Raw genomic sequence first — 27,917 nt, 5'->3', positions numbered from 1 at the left:
TCTAAAAAAACAAATTTCTTAGACTCGTCACATTTTACTAGTATATGAAAAGACCATTAAACCCTTTATTTTATTGTCAAACTTTTCAGAACTTTTCCTTCTTTCTTCCTTTATACTCTAAAAGCTGTAGTCTTTAGATAACACATGAAATTGCTTCGTTTATGCTTTTGTTGGAAGCAGTATCTCAAGCTTCTTTGACTTTGCTACTTCTTTCCGCACAAAGCTTAATCCTTATTCCTTAATAATTGGGTACGACTAGAGTAGTTTTGTATTGTTTTTTTGTTTTTTGTTTTTTTTCTTTTTTCGCGAAGAAATTGCAAGAAAATGTGGGTGCAGTTTTGAAAGATGATCATTTTTTGAATCTACTGAAACATGTTCATTAGTATTTGAGAAGGGATCCATCACTCATCAGATTTTTCTATATTTACCCCTACAAATGTCCTACATAATTCACATAGAATGTACGTGATCACACCTATTTTTAGTTAGCTTTGAAAAGATATTTACAAATAAATTTGATTGGAGATTTGATTTATGTTTGAAAACTTAAGATTATATCTTTTTAATTAATTAAAACATTTTTTAAAGTTTAATTTATCTTCAGTTTTATATCTCCAATAAAAATATCTTTTATCTCCAGATTTTTTATCAGACCTCTGTTTCTAGATTATATATATATATTTTTGTTTATGTTCTCATCTCCGGCGCCTTGGGCAAAATTTCCAATTTTTCGGAAAATATCGACTTCATTTTCCTCATAGACGAGGACGACAGCTGGATATGCACCGTGGCCAAATAACAACCGTCTCAAAACATGGCTACAACACCCACCCCTCGTCAATCAACGACGACATCTTGGACACCAATTTTTCGACCCTATCACTGGAAGCCTCAATTGTATTGCACAAGGTGGCAGCCAGAATCCGCATCATGTAGGTATGCAACGTGTTTTTCTTTTAAGTATATTATTATGAAGGTTTTAGTGTAGAAAGCCATTACTTTAAGTTTTAGTATAGAGAGTAGTATATTTGTGCATCAGTTGACAAATTTTTAGTACATAATATTTTTTAGTTATTACAAAGTATTTATGTGAGATTTTATTACTTTTAGTACAAGATGTGACGAATTATGATAAGAGTCTAGTTAATACAAGATATTTAAATGACTCATACTAATTTGAGATGTTGGAGATTGGAGTGAGTAGAAGAGTTTCTCGATGGATATGGAAGGTTGAAGATGGGAGAGTTTTCGTTGAATATGAAAGGTTTTTTTTTGAGGGAGGGGGGGAGTTATTTTCGAAATCCATCTGTTTTCAACCAGAAACTCATAGATTTTGACATACAAGTATGTAGTTTGTGGGCATTTCTTTTAGAAAATCTTAGGGTACATTTTCGAGTTTCACATTTAATGATCAAACGATCTAGTATAAAATTTGATTCGTTTATGCATTATCTATATGAGAATGTCTGTTTTCTGTATTTTGCATACAATTTTTTTTAACATGTTTGTGTTTTGAACAACTATGTTTCTTTTTGGTTTGATATGTATTTAATTGTATGATTGAAGAGTGCAAAACCAAAGCCATGAAGAATTGTTATCAGAATCAACCACCAAAAACGGTAATGGAAATATTTGATCATTAGCATCCGGTGTGCAGGCAGTTAACAATGTCCCAAGAAACTTATTCTTTGTACTTGTGCTATTAATTGAAATAATAGAACGACAGTGTTGCCAACCAAAAATTGATGTAGATAACACCATAAAGTAGTATAAAAATCTTCCTTAACCATCCATCTTATATTCAGTAATTGAACATACATAAGTGAAATGACATTTATAACATTCATAGAATGCATTTATATAAAATATTTTATGTTATATACAAAATATACTATAGTATATACAAAATATTTGTTGTTCTAACTAATGAGAGGGAAATGAGAAAAACGGGAAGTGTGTGAATTTCATTCTAGAAAACTCCATATAAATACATATCTTAAGTCTAAAAATAGATTCCACAATGTTAGCAACTAGAACTTAGACTTGACTACAACTAAAAATAATTTCAACTATTTCCTAGAAACTAGGAATTGACTAGACAAACTCAAAAACTAATTTGAAGTTTTGAGTTACTAACATTCTCCTCCTAACTCAAATACTGCAAACACCTAACTTGCTCCTAAGAGCTTGAAAACGACATACAAAAAGACTTAGTGAAGATATCAGCTATTTGCTCTTCTGAGCTGCAATGTACCAGCTGCACTTCTTCTTCCTTCTGCATCTCTCTTAGAACATAATACTTGATCTTAAAATGTTTGGTCCTTCCATGAAAAACTGGATTCAATGAAATGGCTAGAGTGGCTTGATTATCCACAAACACCTTCACACACTTTTTCTGCTTCAGATGCAAGTCATGCATCAATTTCTTCAACCAATCAGCTTGGGTGACTGCTGTCGTTGCTGCAATGAACTCAGCTTCTGTAGTTGACTAAGCTACTATATCTTGCTTTTTTGAACACCATGAGAAATACTCTAAGCCAAAAGTGAAACAATAGCTAGCGGTGCTCTTCATATCAACTAATGACCCAACCCAATCACTATCTAAGTAGCCTTGCAATACAAAATTTTCAACTTTACTAAATTTGATCCCAAAAAACAGCGTGCCTTTTAGATATCTCATAACCCTTTTTCCAGCAACCATATGATTCTTGCTTGGATAGTGAAGAAATCTAGATAAGACATTTATAATGTACATAATGTCAGGCCTAGTGGGTGTGAGATACATGAGGCATCCAACTAGACTTCTGTACACATTCTCATCGGCAGGTCCCTCTCCATCATCCTTTTGCAACTTCTCCTTCTGAATCATTGGAGTGTTCACACTCTTACACTCCTCCATATCTCTCTTACATACTTCTTCTGACAGAGGAGCATTTCATTTTGCCTTTGCTGAATCTCCACACCTAGGAAGTAATGCATTAGACCTAGATCAGTCATCTCAAACACCTTCATCATTTTTTGCTTGAATATCTCTATCTGAACATCATCACTTCCTGTCACTAGCAAGTCATCTACATAGAGAGATACAATCACAATAGCAGTACTTGATTTCTTCACATAGAGTTTGGATTCACTTGGATTCTTCACAAAACCCAGGTTCAACAAGTGATCATCCATCTTGCTGTACCATGCCTTAGGAGCTTGCTTCAACCCATAGAGAGCCTTCTTCAACAAATAAACCTTCTGCTCTTGTCCTGGTATGATGAATCCGTCTGGTTGCTCAACATAGATCTCTTCTTCTAACACTCCATTTAGGAATGCTGACTTCACATCTAGCTAATACACCTTCCATCCATGCTGGGTTGACACAACTAGTAGCAACTTGATTGTGTCCATTCTTGCAGCTGGTGCAAAAGTCCCAGAAAAATCAATTCCCCAAACTTGTGCATACCCTTTTACCACTAACCTGGCCTTGAGCTTGTTCATAGAGCCATCTGAGTTCAATTTGGTTTTGAAAATCCATTTGACTCCAATCACTTTCCTGTCTGCAGGCTTCTCCACCAGCTCCCATGTATTGTTTTTCTCTATCATACTCAACTCTTCCTTCATTGCCTCCATCCAATTCATATCACTTTTAGCTTCTTATCTCTAATCACTTTCCTGTCTACAGGCTCTAATGAAACTACACTACTTCTTTCATACACCTCTCTCAATAGTCTAGTCCTTCTAACTAGTGCACCATCAACTAATTCATCAGGATCCAGAGAGACTTCTTGTTGCTTCACCTTTGCTTCTTCTGTCCAGTCCCACTCCTCATCCTCCAAAACCTGAACATCTATGCTAATCATCATCTTCTCTATGTGAGGTTGATAGATCTTGTAGGCTTTGAACACCATGCTATAACCTACAAAGATTCTTGGTTCGGCCTTCTCACTCAACTTGTCTCTCTTCACCTGTGGAACACAAAGAAACACAAGCAGCTAAACACCTTCAAATTTGTCAGTTTTGATTTAGTATCAAACCAAACTTCATAAGGTGTCTTCTTCTCCAATACCCTCGTAGGTAGTCTATTCAATAAAAAGACTGTTGTGTTTGCTGCTTCAGCCCAAAATTTCTTTGGCAAGTTTTTCTCATACAATAAGCATCTTGTCATTTCTATAATACTCTTGTTCTTCCTCTCACTGACTCCATTTTGCTGTGGAAAATATGGAGCAGTGAGCTGATGCTCTATCACAGCTTCTTCACAGAAGGAATTGAACCTTTACGATGTATATTCAGTTCCATTATCAATTCTCGCCACTTGAATCTTACAGCCACTTTGATTATCAATCCATCTCTTAAACTTCAGAAACACTTCAGCTACTTCAAACTTATGCTTCATGAAATATATCGAACACATTCTGGTATAATCATCAATAAAGATGATGAAATACCTGCTACCATTTAGTGAGAGAGTTGGTTAGGTCCACATAAGTCAGTGTGGATGAGCTGCAACTTTTTAGTTACTTTTCATCGTGACTTCTTGAAAGGCAGCCTTGTTTGCTTCCCTATTAAACAAGCTATGTAGTTTGTTTTCAGCTTCTTCAGAACTGGTACTCCTACTGCCATCTCATTCTTCTATAGATACTGCAACCCTTTCTAATGAAAATGCCCCAACCTCTTGTGCCATAACTCAGTGTCATTCTCTTAACACTTGAAAGCTATCTGCTCCTTCTCGAGTGATCCAACGAAAAACTCTTGTGTTGCATCTTTATTTTGAGTAATTCATTCCCATTGGAATCATAAATGAGGCACTTTTCTTCTTCAAACAACAATTTGAATCCCTTCTCTACTAATTGACCAACGCTTAACAAGTTTTGATCAATTTCAGGGACAAATAACACTTCAGTAATCAACTTGGTTCCAACACAACTTTCTATTGACACTATGCCCTTCCCTTTTACTTCTAGATACTCACCATTTCCTATCTTCACCCTTAACTTGAATGACTTGTCAAGGTCCTTGAACAACTCTTTGTCACTTATCATGTGATTAATACACCCACTATCAACCAAACCATCACATTGAGTGACTGATGAGAAACAAGTAGCCACAAAGAGTTGATCTTCTTCTTGCTGTACTATAACAGTGCTCCTTCTTGCTGTTGAGTTTTTGTTTCCTTATAGAATCGTTCAACGTGCCCCAATAAATGACATCTTCTACACTTCATATCTGGCCTTCTCCAGCATCTGAAATGTGGATGATTCTGCTTCCCACAGTGCTTGCATGTATTACCAGCATCCTTTGCAGCAGACTATGAGCTACTGCTGCCACTTCCCTTCTTCCCTTTCCCCTTCTTCTCTTTTTCACCTTCTCCTTGCTGCACTCTAGCTTTCAATGCCCTCTCAATGCTTCCTTCTTGTCTCATCAACCTCCTCTACTCTTGTGCTTGCAAAGCACTAACCACTTCTATCACCTTGAGGTTTGAGAGGTCTTTAGTATTTTCTAAGGAAGCAATGGTTGCTTCATACCTCTTAGGTACTAAAACTAGAATCTTCTGAACCAATCTATTGTTAGATAAATTGGTTCCTAATGCTCTTGCCTTGTTAACAATCTCAATCAACTTATCTGAGTACTATTTAATGGACTCAGAATCCTTCATTTGCATTATCTCGAATTCTCGCACCAAGTTCAACACTTTCATGCCTTTAATCCTCTCATCACCTTCATACTCACTTTTGAGGAACTTCCAGATCTCATTTGTTGATTTCAAGGCTATAATTCTGTTGAATATGGCGGGAGACATAGCTGCATATAGGCAAGCTCGAGCTTTTGCCTTCCTGGTGACCCTCTCCTTGTGAGTCTTGATCTTATGTATTGTTGGGTTATCAGGAAATGGAGCAATCTCATAGTCTTGCTCAATTGCTTCCCAATAATCACAACCCTTCATGTAGGCGTGCATTCTGATAGCCCATGCTCGGTAGTTTTCACCATTAAACACAGGTGGAGCCAATGAAGAAAGACTGTTTGATCCTAATTCCATCTCTAGCAACTCTCACAGATGTATTACTCAATTTATCTCGGAGATATTTCACTGATTCTCACTCACAGATCCCTTAAGAATTGAAGGCTCTGATACCACTGTTGTTCTAACTAATGAGAGGGAAATGAGAAAAATGGGAAGTGTGTAAATTTCATTCTAGAAAACTCCATATAAATATATATCTTAAGTCTAAAAAAAGATTCCACAATGTTAGCAACTAATCCAACTAACTCCACAAGAATAAGAACTAAGACTTGACTACAACTAAAAATAACTTCAACTATTTCCTAGAAACTAGGAATTGACTAGACCAACTCAAAAACTAATTTGCAGTTTTGAGTTACTAACAATATTCACAAATGTTTTAGGAATTAACTTAGGTTCTTCATAAAGGAACTCTTAATGCAGAGCATCCATGAGCGCATTCGGATCTTTCTGATTTCATCGTAACCGAAATACAACACACACATTTTAACATACAGTTATGCAAAACACATTAATTAAAGGCATGCTTTGAATACTAAAATACAAGGGAAAGAGTTCTCATACCAGTTGAAGACCCTCTTCAAGCTTTGGAACCCTTACACAGTGGAAGACCTCTATGCGAACTCTATCGCCCAGCAAACAAGTCGTCTGCAGCAGCACGATCATCTACACGAACGGCAGCAACAAGAACAGTCACGAACAAGTGAATGCAATAGGGACGACACCACCAAAATGGAGCCCTTGGTATTCTCGGAGTGAGAATCCAAAGAGTGGTCTTTGGTGAATTTGGTAGAGGTTGGAGAAAGAGCGAATCGTGTAGACGATAAATAAGTGGGAGAGAAGAAGAGCTATTGTATAGCTAAGTGCTTATCGTTTAGAAGAAGCTACACAATCGTGTAGGTTTTACTAAGCGATAGTTTAGTAAATGGTAGACGATCGTTTAGAAAACGCGGCACACTATGCGATCGTTTAGGGACTAGCGTGCGATCGTTTAGGCGATGAGTGACTATCGTATAGGCTCTCAAACTATACGATCGTTACGTTTTCACACCGATGCCAATTTTTTTGAACTTTTGCAAAATGAAACAAATTTTCATTTTATTCATTGGTTACCATAACTGAATACGTATTTATTGCACCAATTATGTTTTACCCTGAGGTAGACTGGTTGGGGCGGGATTATAGAGTTGAAAATGAAGGGTTACACTTATAAGAAAACATTAAGGTAGTTAATGATTTCTAGACCAAATCAATAGTAATTAAGTATTATAGGAATAAGAGTTATTCTGGTGTAATATTTGATTGAAAATGTCTCAATTTAGTGAAAGAGAAACTGTTTGCCTCGAGGTGGCATTTATTCTAAATAATTGAAATATCATTGCAAAATAAAAATGATGTTGAGGTTCATATTTCTTTTTTTAAACTGATTGGATTAAAACGAATTTTTGCATGTCTAAATCATGACTAGTGCGGTTATTTCTTTACTTGGCGCCGATAAATTAAACAGTGAAAACTGTGCAACATGAAAAAAATATGATCAACACCGTCATGGTCATCGACGATCTCAAATTCGTCCTAACAGAGGAATGTCCTCTAGTTCTTGGACCCACTGCTTCACGAAACATTCATGAAGCCCATGAAAAATGGACTAAGGCCAACGATAAGGCCAGGGTCTATATTTTGGCAAGCTTGACTAATCTTGAGCACAAAGCTTGAGCTCATGATAACTGCACATGAGAACCATGGAGTCATTGCGTGGGATGTTGGGCCAATTGACTACACGTCTCAAATATAATGCTCTGAAGTTCATCTTGAACACTCGAATGAACGAGGGATCGTCTATTAGGGAACATGTCCTTAACATGATGGTCCACTTCAGTATCGCTAAGATGAACGGGGTTGTCATAGACGAGTCCAGCTAGGTAAGCTTTATTCTAGGATTTATCTTCAGTTTTGCAGCAATGCTGTCATGAATAAGATTGAGTATAATCTTACCACCCTTCTCAATGAGTTGCAGACTTGCGAGTCCTTGAGGAAAGTCAAAGGACATTATGGAAAGGCAAATGTTACCAATTCCTTGAAAAAATTCCATAGGGATTCTACCTTTGGGACTAAGTTCACACCTTGTTCCACTAGCTCTAAGAAATGGAAGAAGAAGAAAGATGGTAAGGGGAAGAATAAAACTATCCCACCTGCTGTCGCCCACAAGGGCAAAAAGGTGAAAACTGTAAAGGGAACCTGTTTTCATTGCAAGAGGATGGACATTGGAAATGTAACTACCTAAAGTACTACTGAAAAGAAGAAGGAAAAAGAAGGTAAATATGATTTACTGATTTTAGAAATGTGTTTAGTGGAAAATGATAATAATGGCTGAATACTTGATTCAAGTTCCACTAACCATGTTTGTACTTCTTTACAGGAAACTAGTTTTTGGAAGCAGCTGAAGGCTAGAGAGATGTCTCTATGGGTTGAAATATGGGAGGTTGTCTCGGTGGTTGTAGTTGGGAGCTTAAAATTACTTTTCAATTCAAAGTTTATATTGCTAGACAAATGTTTCTAATTTTAAGAGGAACTTAATTTCAATTTCATGTTTGTTAGAACATTCCTATAATATATCCTTTATTCGTGATAAAATGTTTGTCTCGAAAAATGGTGTTGATATATATTCTATAATAAATGAAAATAAATTATATATACTAAGACTGTTAGTATGTAAAATGCTCCATAATGTTGAAATGTTCAAAACACAAAACAAAAGAAGAAAGGTTTCTCCAAAAGAAAATGCTCATCTTTGGCATCTAACACTAGGTCATATTAAGCTCAATAGGATTGAGAGGTTGGTTAAGAATGAACTACCAAACGAATTAGAAGAAAATTCATTACCAGTATGTGAATCTTGTCTAGAAGGAAAAATGCTAAAACGACCTTTTTCTGGAAAAGGTTATAGAGCCAAAGAACCCTTTGAGCTATTCAGACCTTTGTGGTCCGATGAGTGTCAAAACAAGAGGAGGGTTTGAATACTTCGTCATTTTTACTGACAATTATTCTAGATATGCTGACAATTATTCTAGATATGGGTATGTTTACCTGATGAAATATAAGTCTGATACATTTGAAAATTTCAAGGAGTATAAGGTTGAAGTTGAGAATTTATTGGGTAAAAAGATAAAAACACTTCAACAGATTAAGGTAGAGAGTATATGGATATAGGATTCCAGAACTATATGATAGAATATGGAATCACATCTCAACTTTTAGTACCTGGTATACCTCAACAAAATGGTGTATCAGAAAGAAGAAACATAACTCTGTTGGACATGGTTCGATCCATGATGAGTTATGCTTCTCTACCTATCTCTCTGGGGTTATGCAGTGGAAACTGCAGGTTACATTTTGAACCAAGTTCCGTCAAAGAGTGTTTCTGAAACGCCTTTTGAATTATGGAGAGGTCACAAAAGTAGTTTACGAAATCTCGGAATTTAGGGGTGTCCAGCACATGTGTTTGTGGCAAACTCGAAGAAATTGGAACCGCATTCAAAATTATGCCTCTTTGTAGGCTACTCCAAAGAAATGAGAGGTGGTCACTTTTATGATCTAAAAGAGAATAAAGTATTTGTATCAAAAAATGGAACTTTCTTAGAGGAAGATCACATTAGAGAACATAGACCAATAAGTAAAATTGTATTAAATGAACTTACCAAAGAAACTACTGAAACTTCAACAAAAGTTGTTGAAGAGGTAAGCACTTCAGCAAGGGTTGTTGATATTGATTCATCTAGTCAAACACATCCTACTCAAAAGTTGAGGGAGCCTCGACATAGTGGGAGGATTGTAACCCAACCTACTTACTATTTGGGTTTGACAGAAACTCAAGATGTCATACAAGATGATATTAAAGATCCATTGACCTATAAATAGGCAATGGGTGATGTGGACTAGGATGGGTAGATTAAAGCCATAAATCTAGAAATGGAGTCTATGTACTTCAATTATGTTTGGCAACTAGTAGATAAAACTAATTGGGTTAAACTTATAGGTCGCAAGTAGATCTATAAGAGAAAAAGAGGTGTAGATGGAAAGGTACAAACCTTTTAGGCGAGATTAGTAGCAAATGGTTATACCTAGGTTGAGGGAGTGGACTACAAGGAAACTTTCTCGCCTGTTGCTATGCTAAAATCTATCGGAATCTCTTGTCCATTACTACATATTATGACTATGAAATATGGCAAATGGATGTCAATATTGCCTTTTTGAATGATAATCTTAATGAGATAATCTACATGTCTCAACTAGAAGGATTCATTGAACAAGGTCAAAAGCAAAAGATTTGCAAACTAAATTGGTCCGTTTATGGATTGAAACAAGTATTTCGATCTTGGAATATGAGGTTTGACACTGTGGTCAAATCTTATAACTTTGATCAAAATGTTGATGAACCTTGTGTTCACAAGAAGATCATCAACAATTTAGTAGCTTCTTAATATTGTATGTGGATGATATCCTACTCATTGTGAATGATGTAGATTTTCTGACCAAAATCAAGAAATGGCTAGCTAGTCATTACCAATGAAATATTTTGGTGAAGCAAAATTTTTTCTAAGGATTTAAATCATTAAGTATCATAAGAACAAGTCACTAGCATTGTTTCAAGCATCATATATTGACAAAATTCTTGTCAGGTATTCGTTGTAGGATTCTAAGAAAGGTTTATTACCTTTTAGGCATGAAATTATTTTATCTAAGGAACAATGTCCTAAGATACCTTACGAAGTTAAGGAAATGAGACAAATTCCTTATGCATCTATAATAGGTAACCTTATGTATGTCATGCTGTGTACTAGGCTCGACATCTGCCATGCAGTGGGAATGGTCAGCAAATATCAATCCAATCTAGGATTTGATCACTGGACAACGATTAAATCTATTCTCAAGTATCTTAGGAGAACAAGAAACTAAATGCTAAGGATTTGATCTTTACAGGATACATTGACTCTAATTTTCAGACTGATAAGGATTCTAGAAAATCCACATCAAGATCAGTGTTTACTTTGAATGAAGGGCTATAGTATGGCGTAGCATTAAGCAAGGATGTTAAAGAAGTTGTTAAAGAAGTTTTCTTGCTCAGAAAATCTTGACGGATTTGGAGGACATTCCAAACATGAACTTGCACATCACCCTTTATTATGATAATAGTGGTGTCGTGTAAATTCCAATGAGCCTCAAAGTCACAAATAAGGAAAACATATTGAGTGTAAATATGATCTCATTAGGGAAATTGTACGATGAGAAGATGTGATCATCACAAAGATTGCTTTGAAGCACAATGTTGCTGATCCATTTGCTCTCACGGTTAAAGTTTTTTAGGGTCACCTAGAAAGTCTGGGTCTACAGGATATAAGTCATCTAATCCAGGGCAAGTGGGAGATTTTATCGGGTATATTGTATACCCTAGTTTATTGTGTTTTATTTGATACTGTACACCCATCTCGCTTTAGGATAAGTGGGAGATTATTGATCTGGTGTCCTAAATCTCATATATCTTGCAGTTTGTAAAAAAAAAAATTTATATATTTAATAAAAAATAAGAGGTATTTTATTTGACATTCAAACTGCATTATTCAATCCAATAAACTAAGATATAAGGTTATATGATATCATTTGAACAGTAGTAGACATATAAGTGGTTCATGTTCAAATTATAATCTAAAAGGTATGGAGTAAAAGGATAAGGTTGGTTGCCTTATCCTAGTAACACTGTGGATACAACTCACTTTGTAATTATTACATGAGTTGTAAATGTTACAGACAATACGTATCATATTGTTCATGTGGATACATGTGAGTGGAGGTATCCTATATAAAAAGTTTATACAAGACCAAACTATGAAATGATTGGTTTCTCTTTATATCTGTTGAGGTTGATGCCTTAAATCTCGTAGGGTTCTGTAGTTTGTAATTGTATTGTATAAATATTTTATTTATTTAATAAAATATGAGATGATGTTTTATTTGGAATTTAGTAGCATTAAACCCATAATCCAATAAACTAACATCCAAGGTTATCTTTTGTAGCTTAAACATATATGTAGAGACATACAGGTGGATCACGTTTAAGTGATAACCTAAATGGTCTATAGTAGATGGATAAGGCTGGATACCTTATCCTGGTGACACTACAAATATAGCCCGCTTTGTAGATCTTAAAATTGTTGTAAAGTGCTACAAATGATCTAATCCTGATCATTCACATAGAGACATGTGAGTGGGGGTATTCTATACAAAGGAGTTTGTATAAGACCGAACCACGAAATGATTAGTCTCATTATATAACGCCGTTAATAATTGAGACTTATATTTCACCAGAATGATCATAGGTGACATGAACTGAATCCTGAGTGAGTTGTGACTCCCGTCTATGAAGGCGGTCCTTTGATTTGTATGGGTGAGAGTGGCCAGATTGCCGACTCAACAAGCCTACCATTTTGTGGATTTGTTTGATTGGAGAGCTGGGAACATAGCTACACAAGACGAAATTCATTCTTTCCCCAACGTTGAGGTAAATAGATAAATTGCTCCCTTAAGGGTTGATTCTGGAGCTTGAACAATGTGGCACAACACCCTCTCCTGGTCTGAGAGGGATTTGGTCATAGTTGGACTATTACTTATTGTTCATTAGAGGGATCAGTGGTACTTAAGGAGTTAGATGTAAGTATAGGAGCAAAATGATAATTTTGGCCTAGTTATACTAACGAGTAATTTGTGAAGGGTCATCTCGCTGTTGATTAGTTATATTCAATGGACATATAAATATATCTGTAGTGGAAAAAATGTAGTTGTCGGTCTTTAGTAGAGTGCCCAACAGTTAATGGATGTTGAATAATTTAATTAAAGAAGTTTAATTAATAATTTAAGTACCATTGGAGCTTTAAGTTGCAGGTCCACGAGGTCTCCTCTGTAGCTCAACAAGGATTAAATGAGAATCAATTTTGGATTAATTTGAATTGTTCAAATTAATTGAGGGAATTAATTATATGTAATATAATTAATTTAATTTAATTATATATGATATAGTTACATAATGTATTTGATATATTATAATATAAAGTTTATTTGAGAGGAAATAAATATTTGAGCATGATTCAAATATTAATTATGTTAATTGGATTCATATAATTAAGTTTAGTGCAAATGAAATTTATATTAAATACCATGCATTAATGAGAGAATGAAAACGGGAAAATTAAAATAATATTGTTGTTTAAAAAAAAAATTATAAAAATATTGTTGTTTTGAAACTATCTATAAAAATATGGTTGTTCTTTTTTTTTTCTTTTTTTTTTTAATGTGTCGAGTCTTCAAAATTCGACCAACCTAGGTCGAATTTTGAAGATTTGGCCTTCATTTTTTTTAATTTTCCATTTTATAAAAATAATTTCTAAAAATATTTTATTATTTTATTATTTTATTTAACTTAACTCTAAAAAGAAAAAATTAAAAAAAAATATATCTCATAAAATTAAAAAAGCGTAAATTAAAATATCTCATTTATATAAAAATAATTACAAAAATCAATGTGTCCCACAAGGCGGATGTCGTCGATTTCGAGTTGGTTGTCGTCGTCGACTTTGAACTTGAGGTTGCTCTGGTTCTTCTTGATGTTGCTCTAGTACCTCTATAGGCGCTTCATAATATAAATATTTATTATGCTCTCCACGACCCCGACCATGTCCATGCATGTATGAAGATGAAGGACCAGCCTCTGAGTCATAATATCCCAAACCAAATGTTGGCATCATCATCATCGGACTAACATAATTAGTTTGACTTTGCGTCTGCATCACAGGGGATGCTCTTCCATATTATGGGCAACCTCATCAAACTCATCCTCTTCCCGAACAGGTCCTCTATGTTTAGGAGCTGGTGAAGGAACAATAGGTATATCGTACATATAATGTATCTCCTCTATATAGCTTTGATTTTTACAACATATAACAAGAACCTGGTTCGGATCATTCGCAACATCACGGAGTCTACTGTTGTTCGATCTCTATGAATTATAAAATAATTAGATAATATTTAAAATAAATTTAAATTAAAAATAATTAGATAATATTCATTCATTTACCAGATGACTCACAGCTGCTCCGGACTAGTGACGTAGCGCCTTGTGATATTATTATACCAATGAATGTAGTCTTGAGTGACATCCGTGTTAAACTATTCAATAGAAACCACCACTGCAATAAACATTGTACGATAGTGCCATCGCACTACCAAATGTGCAACTTTTTCGAACCAATCTACAGTCCTTAAGTCGATATCATGCCGTAGGGGTTCAGTATTATAAGGCGATGGGACATCCTACTGAAAACCGAATTGTCTCATCACCCTGTCAGGAAGATGCCACTCACCAATGTGAAAACATATGAGAAGACTCATCGTTCGCCATATGTTTTGACCATTCGCACAGAAATTGGGCAAAGTATGCATAATAATTTTGTACGGCTCCCAAATAACCTGAAACACAAAATATTATATTGGAGAACATTAAAGACAAATACAATAAAAATGTGTATAAAATAATCAATTTGGTTTAGTGTTAATGTACCTGATCAGGTTGAAGCAGATCAAACATGTATCTGTACTGGCTGACTACATGTGTGGCTGTCCTAGTCACAAAAAATTTGTCTCTCCACCTAAATTTTTAAATTGATAATTTAGATTCTAAATTAACTAGATCAGTGATATAAAAATTAAATTGAATTAAAACAACATACTGAGAACCGTAGGCTCGTCCAGCTAACTGAGCGTCATTGACATGTTGTAGCTGTGGAGCCATTGTTGGAAATCGCTCCCAAGCCCATAGTTGCAAAAGTATGAGAGGCCCAGCTATCTCACGAACCTCAAGTCTTGTTGCTTTGCAGTTGTCTATACAACCATGCCAAACATGCTCCACCCCACGAATGCCGCCCCACATCATAGAGGTTAGCTAATAGTGGCAGGAACATTAAGTAAACAAAATGACTTGATTTGTCAGAAAACGGACTTCCACCCATCATTTGTAGTATATATGCTCGCGCATATCTTATGATGGTTTTCTCGTCTGCATCATCTGCGAGCTCATGAAATTGTGTTCTTAACCATATCAAACTTAACCTCGATCCTTTAATTTTGTCGGTAGGTGGGGTCACACCGAGGTATAGTTGACAAACTTGTGACCAATCATCGTGTATCACTCTAGTGACCGACTCACCGTCAACAGGTAACCCTATAACACTTCTATGTCTTGTAGAGTGATAGTACACTCTCCAACAGACATATGAAATGTATGCGTTTCATGCCTCCATCTCGACCAAGACTGTGATCAGATGCCAGTCCAACTGAATAAATCCCAATATGGCAACCCCATAGAATCCATATGTGCGGAGTAGCGATAGTATTCGAGGGTGGAGTGGGATAGTGCACTGGAGAACTGCCTCTTGATGCCTGCAAGATATTTCTCCAGTAGTACGATCTCGCCATACAATAGATGATCGATGAATGGACTGGTCGTACAAAACATTGAGATTAACAGGTCCTGGGTTTAAAGCCATGATCTGAAAGAAAAAAAAAATATTTATTTGTCAATTAGAAGAATAATGTACAACTTAATTAACTAAATTAAATATACATGATAAAAAAATTATTTATTTCTCAATTAAATAATGTACAACTTAATTAAAAGAATAACGTACAACTTTATAAATTATAATAAAAGAATTGAATTTACAATAAAAGTATCTACACTTAATTAAATATACATGATAAAAAAAGTATTTATTTTTCAATTAAAAGAACAATGTACAACTTTATAGATTACAATAAAAAAATTGAATATACAATAAATTAAATATATAATAAAAAAAAATATTTATTTCTCAATCCCTAACTATCTAGAGCCACCAGGTTTTCTCAACAACGATGAATCAGGATGTAAGACAGACATATTAGAGTGCGTGATCTAGTAATCTTCATGTGGTACAGGTTGAAATTGAGGAGAGTAACATTCAACATACGTTGACAATCTATATTAGTCCTCAATAAAGTCTTCGTAGTTCATGTTAAAATGTGAGCAAACGACCATAAAATGCGAGCATGGAATGCCGAACGCTTGCCACTTGTTACATGAACAGTACCGCTTGGACTTGTTTAGCCTCAATATTTGAATATTTCCTCCTTTGGCATTGAGATATGACATCCGGTCTTCACATGAAACACACCTTCATATCGATCGTATGATTATACTTCATGTTTACTAGATCTTGCAGCCCATTTATTTATTTTCTCGTGTGCGTATCTGAATTTTTACTCCACTTAGTATTATAAAATATGCTTGAAACAAATTGCTAATAACAATATATATATATATTTGAAATAATATTACCGGGTGTATTTATCTTGAAGCTCCAATGCATCCCTTATTTCTTCTCTTCTTTTCTCGAAATAATTCACGCACTTGAAGAATGTTATTTGAGCAAGAGCATTTATAGGCAACATTCGAGCTCTTTTGAGGACGCCATTTATGCACTCTGATAAATTTGTCGTCATCCACCCATATCTAAACCCTCCATCATGTGCATGAGTCCATTGCTCTAAACCAATGTGTCTGCTCTAATTTATTCCTTTGATATCTTCAATTGCTTTATTGAACTTTTGAATTTGAAACTGACACCCGACATGATAAACATAATTTTTTAATGTATTAAATTTGTACTTTTTATTAAAGTTGTTGACGATATGTCGTAAGCAGAAACGATGGTGACATTTTGGTCCCGTCCACCCATTTGCTGGATTGTTCATTGCTGCGATTATGCCAGCATGTTGATCTGAAATTAAACACACCTCTTCGTGTGTTACAATTTCTCTCAAGTATTTCAAGAACCATCCCCATGAGTTTGTGGACTCTTCATCAGCAACGACAAATGCAATTGGAAGAAGATGCTCGTTCGAGTCAATTGATGTAGAAATCAACAATTTTCCTCGATATTTGCCATACAAGTGTGTACCATCTATCTGAATTATCAGTCGACATTTATTAAAAGCTTCTATACAAGGACCAAATGCCCAAAATACAGAAGTTAGGATAACATGGTTTTTAGTAAGCATTTCTTTCACCCTCCATTCTACACGTGTTCCGGGATTGGTCTGCTTAACCATATACAACCACCTTGGTAACAATTTGTAAGACTCATCCCAATCACTGAACACTTTAGCCAACACTTTTCTTTTGCCCTCCCATACCCTATGGTAAGGAACATGATATCCAAACTTTGATTTGATGTCGGACTGCAGTTGTGCCACGCCGATAGATGGTTTTTCTCTTACGGCATCACAGAACTCTAGTGCAATCATTGATGAATCCAATTGCACATGACTTTGACTCAATTCTGAATAAAAACATGTATGCTGCTCATCGTACTTAGTGATCTCGAACAAGCCATGCAATTTTTTCTTTATTGCACGAAGTCTCTGTTAGCTTTAGGGCTTCAATCAAACCAAGTATTTTGATGATAACAAACTCAGATTTTTTGTACTAACATTTTTAGTGTTTTAGAGTCAGTATCTTGTAGAGCTCGGAAAGACGATTACAACGCAATTTGAATCGCTCAAATCGGAGTTCAAACGAGAAAGTTATAAGCAAAAGAAGATTGGAGAGGAAATCCAAAGTGGTAGTGACACGTGACACCTTGCTGATGTGGCACACAAATGGTCAATATTCGTGGCAGCTGATGTGGCGAATGATGTGGTGCTCCAACCAGTCACTTTTTGCTGATGTGGTAATGACATGGCACATGATGTGGCAATGACGTGGCGATCGTGGACGAATGAGATAATGACAAGTGGTGGACACCCAGCTTCACGTGCGGACGTGCGCGTACGCCGCACTGCCTGCGGGTTCTTCATAGAATGCGGCGCGTGACGCTCAATCCTCTCCCCTGTGTGTGTGGTGCTCATTTCATCCGGCTATTTTTTTTTATTTTCATTCTTATTTTCCTTTAATTTTCTGATCCAATTTTCTCCAAATTCTCACCAAATTTCAGCTTTTTCAAATTTGATTTTCTTACTAAATTGTCATCCTTCAAATCCTTTTTTATTCTCCAAATCTCAATAATTCCAGTTTTTCAATTCTTCTCTTAATTACAAATTCTTTCCTTTTCTATTTTTATTCAATCTCCACCCTTCATTTGCAATCATATCCAATGGCCAAAATTTATCTCCATCGCCTATAAATTCAACTTGATTTTACTCTTCATAGATACATCAAAAAGCTATAAGTCTTAAGCTCTCAATTCTCTCTACTCTCAAATTCTTGTCCTCCTTGCTCCTAAATTGGCCTAGAGTTATTTTTGTGAGTTTTTTTTTAGTGCTGAACTTGTGTATTTTGCCCTCAAGAGGTAATATTGTGAGGTTTTCTTTTAATTTTTGGGAATCGTATTAAGGTGTGGGTACACCTTGGGTTGTGAGAAAAAAGAAATTGATTTGATCCTGAATTAGTAAAAAAGATCTTGGGTTTCTCTTTAGCCTAAGAAAAAGAGGGTTGTGTGTCAGTTTGGTCCTCACCTGCAAGAGGATCACTTAGTGAAATGCCCAAGAAGGAGTCTTGGAAAGTGGAGTAGGCAATTTGCCGAACCACTATAATTTCCGGTGTTTTCTCTTCCTCTCTCTCTTTTATTTCTGGTTTTCAATTTTTGCTTCTTGTCTTAGTTATTTTTTAATCTTTCCTAATTGCATGATTTAATTTTTAGTGTGTTATTTAAATTTATCCTTGATTAAATTGTCTATAAATTTGAAGTTATCATAGCTTGCATGATTTAAGTTTTGTTTTACATAAATTTTCTTTAATCAAATTAGTGGGTTAACTTTATTGAGCATTGTTTGAAGATAAAATTATTTTTTTAAAATTGGTAGTCAACCCTATTCACCTCCTCTAGTGTTGCATTTAGATCCTACAATTAATATCAGAGCGGGTAGCTCAGTTTTCTTATTTCAAAAAGGTTTTGTAATTTTTTTTTCTTGATTTTACATTCTGTCTTTTTAATCTTATTAAATCTGAAAATTTTCTAATTTCTGCAAAAAGTTTGAAAATTTGAGTTTTAAAAGCCATTTTCATAGAATTTTTTTTTTTGAAAATTGGTTATTAAAACCATTATTTTTTTTATACTTCTTAATCTTTGAAATCTTTTTGATTAAAATCTAAATTTTGGAAAAGTATTTCTCTTTATAAAAATATTTAAAAAAAATTATTATATTCTCTTCCTTTTTCGAAAAACTCAATTGTTCGAGCTTATGACAACTACCGGAATAAATGGGTATGGTGAAGGTCAATCTACCACTAGGCCACCTTTGTTTGATGGAAATAATTATGCATGGTGGAAAACTAGGATGAGAATTTATTTGATTTCTATTGACTATAATCTATGGGAAGTTGTTTCTAATGGTCCTTTAATTCCTACTAAGATAGTTGATAATAAAGATATTCCTAAGGAAGAAAAAGAGTTTAATGATGAAGATAAAAAGAAATTTTCTATTAATGCTAAAGCCATGAACGGTTTTTTTTTAGCTTTATGTCCTGATGAGTTTAATCGAGTCTCTGCATGTAATTCTGCTAAAGAAATTTGGGATACGCTTGAAGTAACTCATGAAGGAACTAATCAAGTTAAAGAGTCAAAGATTAGCATGTTAGTTCATAATTATGAATTGTTTAAAATGGATGCAAATGAAACTATATTTGAAATATTTACTAGGTTCACTAATATTGTTAATGCTTTGAAGGGATTAGGAAAATCTTATACCACCTCTGAAAATATGAGAAAAATTCTTAGATCATTACCTAAGAGTTGGGAAGCTAAGGTGACGGCGATCTAAGAAGCAAAAGACCTCTCAAAACTTCTACTGAAGGAGCTCGTTGGATTTCTCATGACACATGAGATAATCATGAACCAATGTGGAAGAAGATGTCAAAAAGAAGAAGAGCATAGCATTAAAGTCCACTCAAGTTCAAGAGGACCTTGAAACTTAAGCTGAACTAAATGATGAGGAGTTCTTACTTGACCAAGAAGTTCAAAAAGCATTTTAGGAAAAGGAACTTCTCAAAGAAAGTTAACAATCAAGAAGGCAAAGGAGAAAAGAGCAATAGAGATACAATCATCTATTATGAATGCAAAAAGCCCAGACACGTGAAGTGGGACTGTCCTCAAAGAAAAACCATTTCAAAGAAGAACAAGAAGGCCATGAAAGCTACTTGGGACGAAAGCGATGAAAGCGAATCTGAAAACGAGGAAGAAGTAGCAAATCTATGCTTTATGGCTTTTGGAGACGACGACGACAACGATGATGAGGTAAGTCCTGAAAACCTTACTTTTGATGAGCTCATTGATGCATATAATGAAGTTAAAATTGAATTTGAAAAACTAGGTTGCAAATATATGTCTCTTAGGAAGAAAAATGCTAAATTAGCTCTTGAAAATAATAAATTATTAATTGAGCTAGATAATCTAAAAGAGAAAAATGAGACATTAGGAAAAGATCTAGATTTATCTAAATCAAATTTGCATGCTTTAAAAGAAGAGTATAAATTATTAGAAAATAAAAATGAAATATTTCAGCTACTCTTTTAAAGTTTACAAATGGGAAAAAGAATTTAGATATCATGATGGGTAAGCAACAATGCATATTTGATAAAAGTGGCTTAGGTTATAAATCTCACCAAAAACAAAAGAAATTTACAAACTACTTTGTCAAAGAAGGTTCTATTATTTGTCATGCATGTGGAAAATATGGTCATAAAGCTTATGCATGCAATTTAAGAAAAATCAATATTATGAATGAAAAGAGATGGATTCCTAAATTTTTATTAGCTAACCCCCAAGGACCCAAACAAATTTGGGTACCTAAGGTTACATCTTGAGAATTAATTCTCTCCTGTATGTTTGAGATCCATTAAGAATAAGTGGTATTTGGACAGTGGATGTTCAAAACATATGACTGGGGACCACACAAAATTCACATACCTAGAAAAGAAAGATGGAGGATACGTTACCTTTGGTGACATTAAAAAGGGTAAGATTGTTGGCAAAGGTAATATTAATAACGGTTCGAATTTTCTTATTGAAAATGTTTTGTTGGTTGATGGTTTAAAGCATGATTTATTAAGTATTAGTCAATTATGTGATAAAGGATATAGAGTAATTTTTAGTGATAAAAATTGTACAATAGAAAATGCATGTGATAGAAAAGTTCTGTTTGTAGGAAATAGAGATAAAAATGTTTATACTATTGATCTATTAGATTGTCCTATAGTAGAAAATAAATGTTTATCTGCAGTGCATGATGATTCGTGGTTATGGCATAAAAGGTTAGGTCATGCTAGCATGCATTTAATTTCAAATATTTCTAAGAAATCCCTTGTTAGAGGTCATCCAAAATTAAACTTTGAAAAAGATAAAGTTTGTGATGCTTGTCAAATGGGTAAACAAACTAAGTCTTCTTTCAAACCAAAGAAAATGGTTTCTACTTCTAGACCTTTGCAACTGTTACATATGGACCTTTTTGGACCTACTAGAGTTGCAAGTCTAAGTAGAAAACATTATGCTTTTGTTATAGTTGATGATTTTTCAAGATTTACTTGGGTTTTATTTTTATCTCATAAGGATGAAGCTTTAAAATATTTTATTAGCTTTTAAAAAAGAATTCAAAATGAAAAAGGTTTTATGATTTCAAAAATTAGAAGTGATCATGGAGGAGAATTTGAAAATGCTTCTTTTGAAAATTTTTGTGAAGAAAATGGAATTTCTCATGATTTTTCCTCTCCAAAAACACCTCAACAAAATGGTGTTGTAGAAAGGAAAAATCGATCTTTACAAGGATTAGGTACCTCCATGCTTAATGAATATGATTTACCAAAATCTTTTTGGGCTGAAGTTGTTAATACTGCATCTTATGTAATGAATCGTGTTTTAATAAGACCTGTTTTAGATAAAACTCCTTATGAGCTTTTTAATAATAAAACTCCAAATATTAGCTATTTCAAAGTCTTTGGTTGCAAATGTTTTATTTTGAAAGACAAAGGGAAACTTGGAAAGTTTGAGTAAAAAACGGACATTGGCATATTCTTAGGATATTCTACATGTAGTAAAGCATATAGAATTTTTAATAAAAGAACTCATGAACTTGAAGAGTCAACGAATGTTGCTTTTGATGAAACACATGTTGCCACTAATAAAGTTTCTGCTAGTGATGAATTAGAAATACCTGTTGAAGATCTTAGTATTAAAGATAGAGAAGCAATGTCAAATGAATCTCAGAAAGAGCCAGAAAAATCCCTCCCTCAGGATTGGAGATTCTCCACTCACCATCCTCAGGAGCTAATAATAGGTGATGTATCTCAAGGGGTAAGAACTCGCTCTTCTTTAAATGCTTTAAATAATGTTGCTTTCGTGTCTCAAATTGAACCAAAGTCTTTTAAAGATGTTGAATCTGATAAGTTCTGGTTAATTGCTATGCAAGAAGAATTAAATCAATTTGAAAGAAATAATGTGTGGGAACTAGTCCCGCATCCTAGTGATCATCCTGTTATAGTTACTAAATAGATATTTAGAAATAAAATGGATGAATCTGGTAATATTGTTAGAAATAAAGCTAGTCTAGTTGCTCAAGGTTATAGTCAAGAAGAAGGAATAGATTATGAGGAAACATTTGCTCCTGTTGCTAGATTAGAATCTATTCGCATGCTGCTTGCATTTGCATCTGATAAGAATTTTACTTTATTTCAAATGGATGTAAAAAAGTGCTTTCTTAAATGGTTTCATAATGGAGGAAGTATATGTTGAACAACCTCCTGGTTTTGAAAGCTTTGATAATCCAAATCATGTTTTTAAATTAAATAAAGCACTTTATGGTCTTAAACAAGCTCCTAGAGCTTGGTATGACCGTTTGAGTAAATTTTTGCTAGAAAATGGTTTTAAAATGAGACTTATTGATACTACTCTTTTTATCAAAATTAAAGATAATGATATTTTATTAGTGCAAATCTATGTTGATGATATTATATTTGGTGCTACTAACTCTTCTCTTTGTGAAGAATTTTCTAAGTGTATGCATAGTGAGTTTGAAATGAGCATGATGGGAGAACTTAAATTCTTCCTTGGGCTTCAAATTAAACAACTTGAAGATGGAATCTTCATAAATCAAGAGAAGTACACAAGGGATCTACTCAAAAGGTTTAAGTTCGATAGTGCAAAAGTAGCAAAGACCCCAATGAGTACCACTACAAAGCTTGATAAGGATGAAAAAGATAAAAACGTAGATATTAAAGCTTATAGAGGTATGATTGGATCCTTGCTTTACTTAACTATGAGTAGGCCTGATATTATATTTAGTGTATGCATGTGTGCTAGATTTCAATCATGTCCTAAAGAATCGCACTTGCATGCTGTAAAAAGAATGTTTAAATATTTGCTTGGTATCGTTGATTTAGGCTTATGGTATCCTAAAAATGCATCTTTAGATTTGATTGCATATTTTGATGCTGATTTTGCTGGTAGTCTAACTGATAGAAAAAGTACTAGTGGAACATGTCATTTTCTAGGTAGTTCTTTAGTATCTTGGTATAGTAAAAAGTAAAATTCTGTTGCATTATCTACCACTGAGGCTGAGTATATTGTTGTTGCTAGTTGTTGTTCTCAAGTTTTATGGATGAAACAAACATTGCGTGATTTTGGTTTAAATTTTGAACAAGTGCTCATTTCATCCGGCTATTTTTTTATTTTATTTTTATTCTTATTTTCCTTTATTTTCCTGATCTAATTTTCTCCAAATTCTCACCAAATTCAGCATTTTCAAATTTGATTTCCTTACTAAATTGTCATCCTTCAAATCCTTTTTTATTCTCCAAATCTCAATAATTCCAATTTTTCAATTCCGCTCTTAATTACAAATCTTTTCCTTTTCAATTCCTCTCTTAATTACAAATCCGTTCCTTTTCTATTTTTATTCAATCTCCACCCTTCATTTGCAATCATATCCAATGCCAAAATTTATCTCCCTCGCCTATAAATTCAACTTGATTTTACTCTTCATAGATACACCAAAAAGCTATCAAGTCTTAAGCTCTCAATTCTCTCTACTCTCAAATTCTTGTTCTCTTTACTCCTAAATTGGCCTAGAGTTATTTTTGTGAGTTTTTTTTAGTGCTCAACTTGTTTATTTAGCCTTCAAGAGGTAATATTGTGAGGTTTTCTTTTGATTTTTAGGAATTGTATTAAGGTATGGGTACACCTTGGGTTGTGAGAAAAAGAAATTGGTTTGATCCTGAACTAGTAAAAAGGATCTTGGGTTTCTCTTTAGCCTAAGAAAAAGAGGTTCGTGTGTCGGTTTGGTCCTCACCTGCAAGAGGATCACTTAGTGAAATACCCAAGAAAGAGTCTTGGAGAGTGGAGTAGGCAATTTGCCGAACCATTATAATTCCCGGTGTTTTCTCTTCCTCTCTCTCTTTTATTTCTGGTTTTCAATTTTCTGCTTCTTGTCTTAGTTATTCTTTAATCTTTCCTAATTGCATGATTTAATTTTTAGTGTGTTATTTAAATTTATCCTTGATTAAATTGTCTTTAAATTTGAAGTTATCATAGCTTGCATGATTTAAGTTTTGTCTTGCATAAATTTTCTTTAATCAAATTAGTGGGTTAATTTTATTAAGCATTGTTTGAAGATAAAATTATTTTTTAAAAATTGGTAGTCAACCCTATTCACCCCTCTAGTGTTGCCTTTAGATCCTACAGTCTCTACTTGCAACCTTCCTCCCACTTCTTAAACTGAATTGTCCAAATCGTTGGTGTCGATTCCACAACCTCATGTGGTGTGTGACATTTAATAGCAAAACATTTGACCACGTGTTGTAGCATTTCTTTGTCTTGACAAATCATCACTTTATATAACTGAGTATTATCAACGTCCATAGGGGCTACAATTGGGTTATGTTCTCGAATTTTATCCAGTACATTCATATCCAAATCGTTGAATGTATCTGAAGGTAACTTATGTTCACGACCGATGCAACTGACTCCGAATCAGGATCAATACATCAGTTGGATCTTCAAACTGACTAAATGGTGCATTCAAGTTTATATCTAACCCTATCCTATTTACCTTTACATACAAATGCACTAAATTCGGCAGTGACATCGCGATTGAAAACATCAAGTTCATAGCTTGTGCATTCGGAATAGGGAATGACATAAACCTTATTGATTCTGATGGTTCTAGGTTAGGATGCTATATATTATTTCTAACTGATTTGTTCCCATATCTACACTAAGTGACATCCCAACCATTTCAATGAATTGTTCAAATACAATTGCACTCTTCGCATTTTTGCTAAAACCCCCACTTGGTGGTTGGTCATAGTCAACTCCATCAATATCATCAATCATATTACCATTTGTAAACAACATAAATCTCAAGCATTTGTCCGCCATTTTCTAAAAAAAAAAAAGAAGACAAACAATACATTACTAATTGTGCTACTAATTATAAAACTTAAACAAAAACAAACCACAATAAAAATCACAATAAGAAATATATATATAAGAAATATAAGAAATATATTTAAAAAATCACAATAAGTTAAACTTTTTAAAACTATTTTTAAATTGAACAATAAATTAAACTTTTTATAACTATTTTTAAACATAACAACAAATTAAAATTTTCAAATATCATAAGAAATTTATACAAAAAATCACAATAATTTTATATTAAACTAAAAATATTAAAGTTTTTAAACTATAAACATCAACTTTTAAAACATTACAATGAGATAAACTTTTTAAAACTATTTTTTCAAATTTAATAAAAAAAAATATTATAAGGAGTATATTAAAAAAATCACAATAATTTTGTATTAAACTAAAAATATTAAACTTTTTAAATTATAAACATAAACTTTTTAAGGTTTATGAACATCAACTTTTTAAATATAACAATAAATTAAACTTTTTATAATCATGTTTAAACATAACAACAAATTAAACTTTTTCAAACTATTTCAAACTATATTTTCAAAGTTAATATTAAAAAAATCAAATATCAAGAAATATATTTCAAAAAATCATAATAATTTTGTATTAAACTAAAAATATCAAAGCATAAACATCAACTTTTTAAACATAACAATAAATTATACTTAAATACAAACAAAAAAAAAACAAAATATAAATAGGATTAACATGTTGGTATAATATAATATAAATAAGATTAACACTAATAGAGAAAGAACTACTAATATCAATATGTAAATATTATTGAATCCAACAACTACTAAAAAATTAACATGATAGATCTACTAAATATAAAAAAAAATTAGTAATAAATAAATAGTAAACTCACCAATTTAATAGTAGTTTTACTTTTTTTTCCCCAAAGTGATAATGGTCTCTCTTTTTTTCGTTATCTGGCAACAAAAATTGTGAAAAAAACAAAATATTATGAGAATATATGATTTTTTTTTGTTAACGTTACATTTTTTGTTCTTTGTTTCCCAAATAGCAACAAAAACTATATAAAAAAAAATATAATAGTATGAGAATAGGAAAAAAATTTATAGTTATTTTAAAAAAAAATGAAATTTTGTATAGTAAAGGTACAAACCTCACAATTTAATGGACAAATGTGAGAGAAGAAGAAGATTTGCCAATGAAGAAATGAAGAAGGCAGAAGCAAATTTGTAAGAGTTTTAATTAGGTTCAAAGAAGGTAGAATGAGAGAACGAAGGTTGAAGGCAATGAGAATGAGAGAATGAAGGCAATGAGAAAATGCGAGAAAATGAGAGGAGAGGAGGGGGGGGGGGGTTATAAGATTAAAGGTCAAGTTTTCAAAACTCGACCCACGAGTGTTCGGTGTTGGGAAAATTAAATGGATGGGACGGGACGAGACACTGACACACTGCAGAGATTTAGATTCGTTTTAAAGGAGGTCGAGGGTTAAACTCACTCTGACGTGCGCATGACTGGTTTAGTTTTTTTAAATGCGGCGTACAGGGCTAATACTAAGCCATCGTTTAGATAATACTAAGCGATCGTTTAGGTTTTGAGAAGGCAATCGTGTAATGAGGAAAGAGAGCTCTCGAGAGTGGGAGTTCGGAAGACGCTATCGTGGAGAAGCCATCACAGCGTGCTGCTCATCGTCTACTTCCACTAGGCGATTGCGTAGTAAAGCTTAACGATTGTGTAGCACTTGGTAGACGATCGTATAATAAAAGGTATGCGATCGTATAGGTTCTGAGAAGGTGATCGTCTAATAGTAATAGCTAAGCGATCATGTAGAAGTTTATGGGCGATTGTATAGTGAGGAAAGAGAGCTCTCGAGAGTGGGAGTTTGGAAGACATTGTCGTGGAGAAGTCCTCGCAGCGTGCCACTCATCGTCTACTTCCACTAGGCGATCGTGTAGTAAAGTTCAGCGATCGTATAGCACTTGGTAGACGATCGTATAGTAAAAGGTAGATGATCTTATAGGTTCTGAAAAGACGATTGTCTGATAGTAATAGCTAAGCGATCGTGTAGGAGTTTGTAGGCGATCATGTAGTGAGGAAAGAGAGCTCTCGAGAGTGGGAGTTCGGAAGACACTGTCATGGAGAAGCCACCACAGCGTGTCGCTCATCGTCTACTTCCACTAGGCGATCATGTAGTAAAGCTCAGTGATCGTGTAGCACTTGATAGACGATCGTATAGTAAAAATAGACGATCGTATAGATTCTGGGAAAGCGATCGTCTAATAGTAATAGCTAAGTGATCGTGCAGGAGTTTGTAGGCGATCGTGTAGTGAAGAAAGAGAGCTCTCGAGAGTGGGAGTTTGGAAGACGCTATTGTGGAGAAGCCA

General features: G+C 34.0%; 1 long non-coding RNA gene across 3 annotated transcripts; it reads left to right on the top strand.

The window, feature by feature from the left end:
- Positions 1–123: 123 nt before the first annotated feature.
- On the top strand, positions 124–22,971 carry LOC120088032 (uncharacterized). 3 transcript variants are annotated; one of them, XR_005484799.2, is made up of 4 exons: positions 124–936; positions 1,567–7,929; positions 8,025–8,322; positions 8,427–8,566. It is a non-coding gene; the product is annotated as an uncharacterized LOC120088032 (long non-coding RNA). The 3 variants fall into 3 exon arrangements; XR_016523664.1 differs by lacking the exons at positions 1,567–7,929; positions 8,025–8,322; positions 8,427–8,566 and adding exons at positions 19,820–20,385; positions 21,012–22,971; XR_016523665.1 differs by having other exon boundaries at positions 1,567–8,322.
- Positions 22,972–27,917: the final 4,946 nt, after the last annotated feature.

Source organism: Benincasa hispida, chromosome 10 (genome assembly GCF_027475165.1).
Source record: "Benincasa hispida cultivar pf3 chromosome 10, pf3_genome.v1.1, whole genome shotgun sequence".
Taxonomy (NCBI): Eukaryota; Viridiplantae; Streptophyta; class Magnoliopsida; order Cucurbitales; family Cucurbitaceae; genus Benincasa; species Benincasa hispida.
This window is presented reverse-complemented; position numbering and strand designations above follow the sequence as displayed.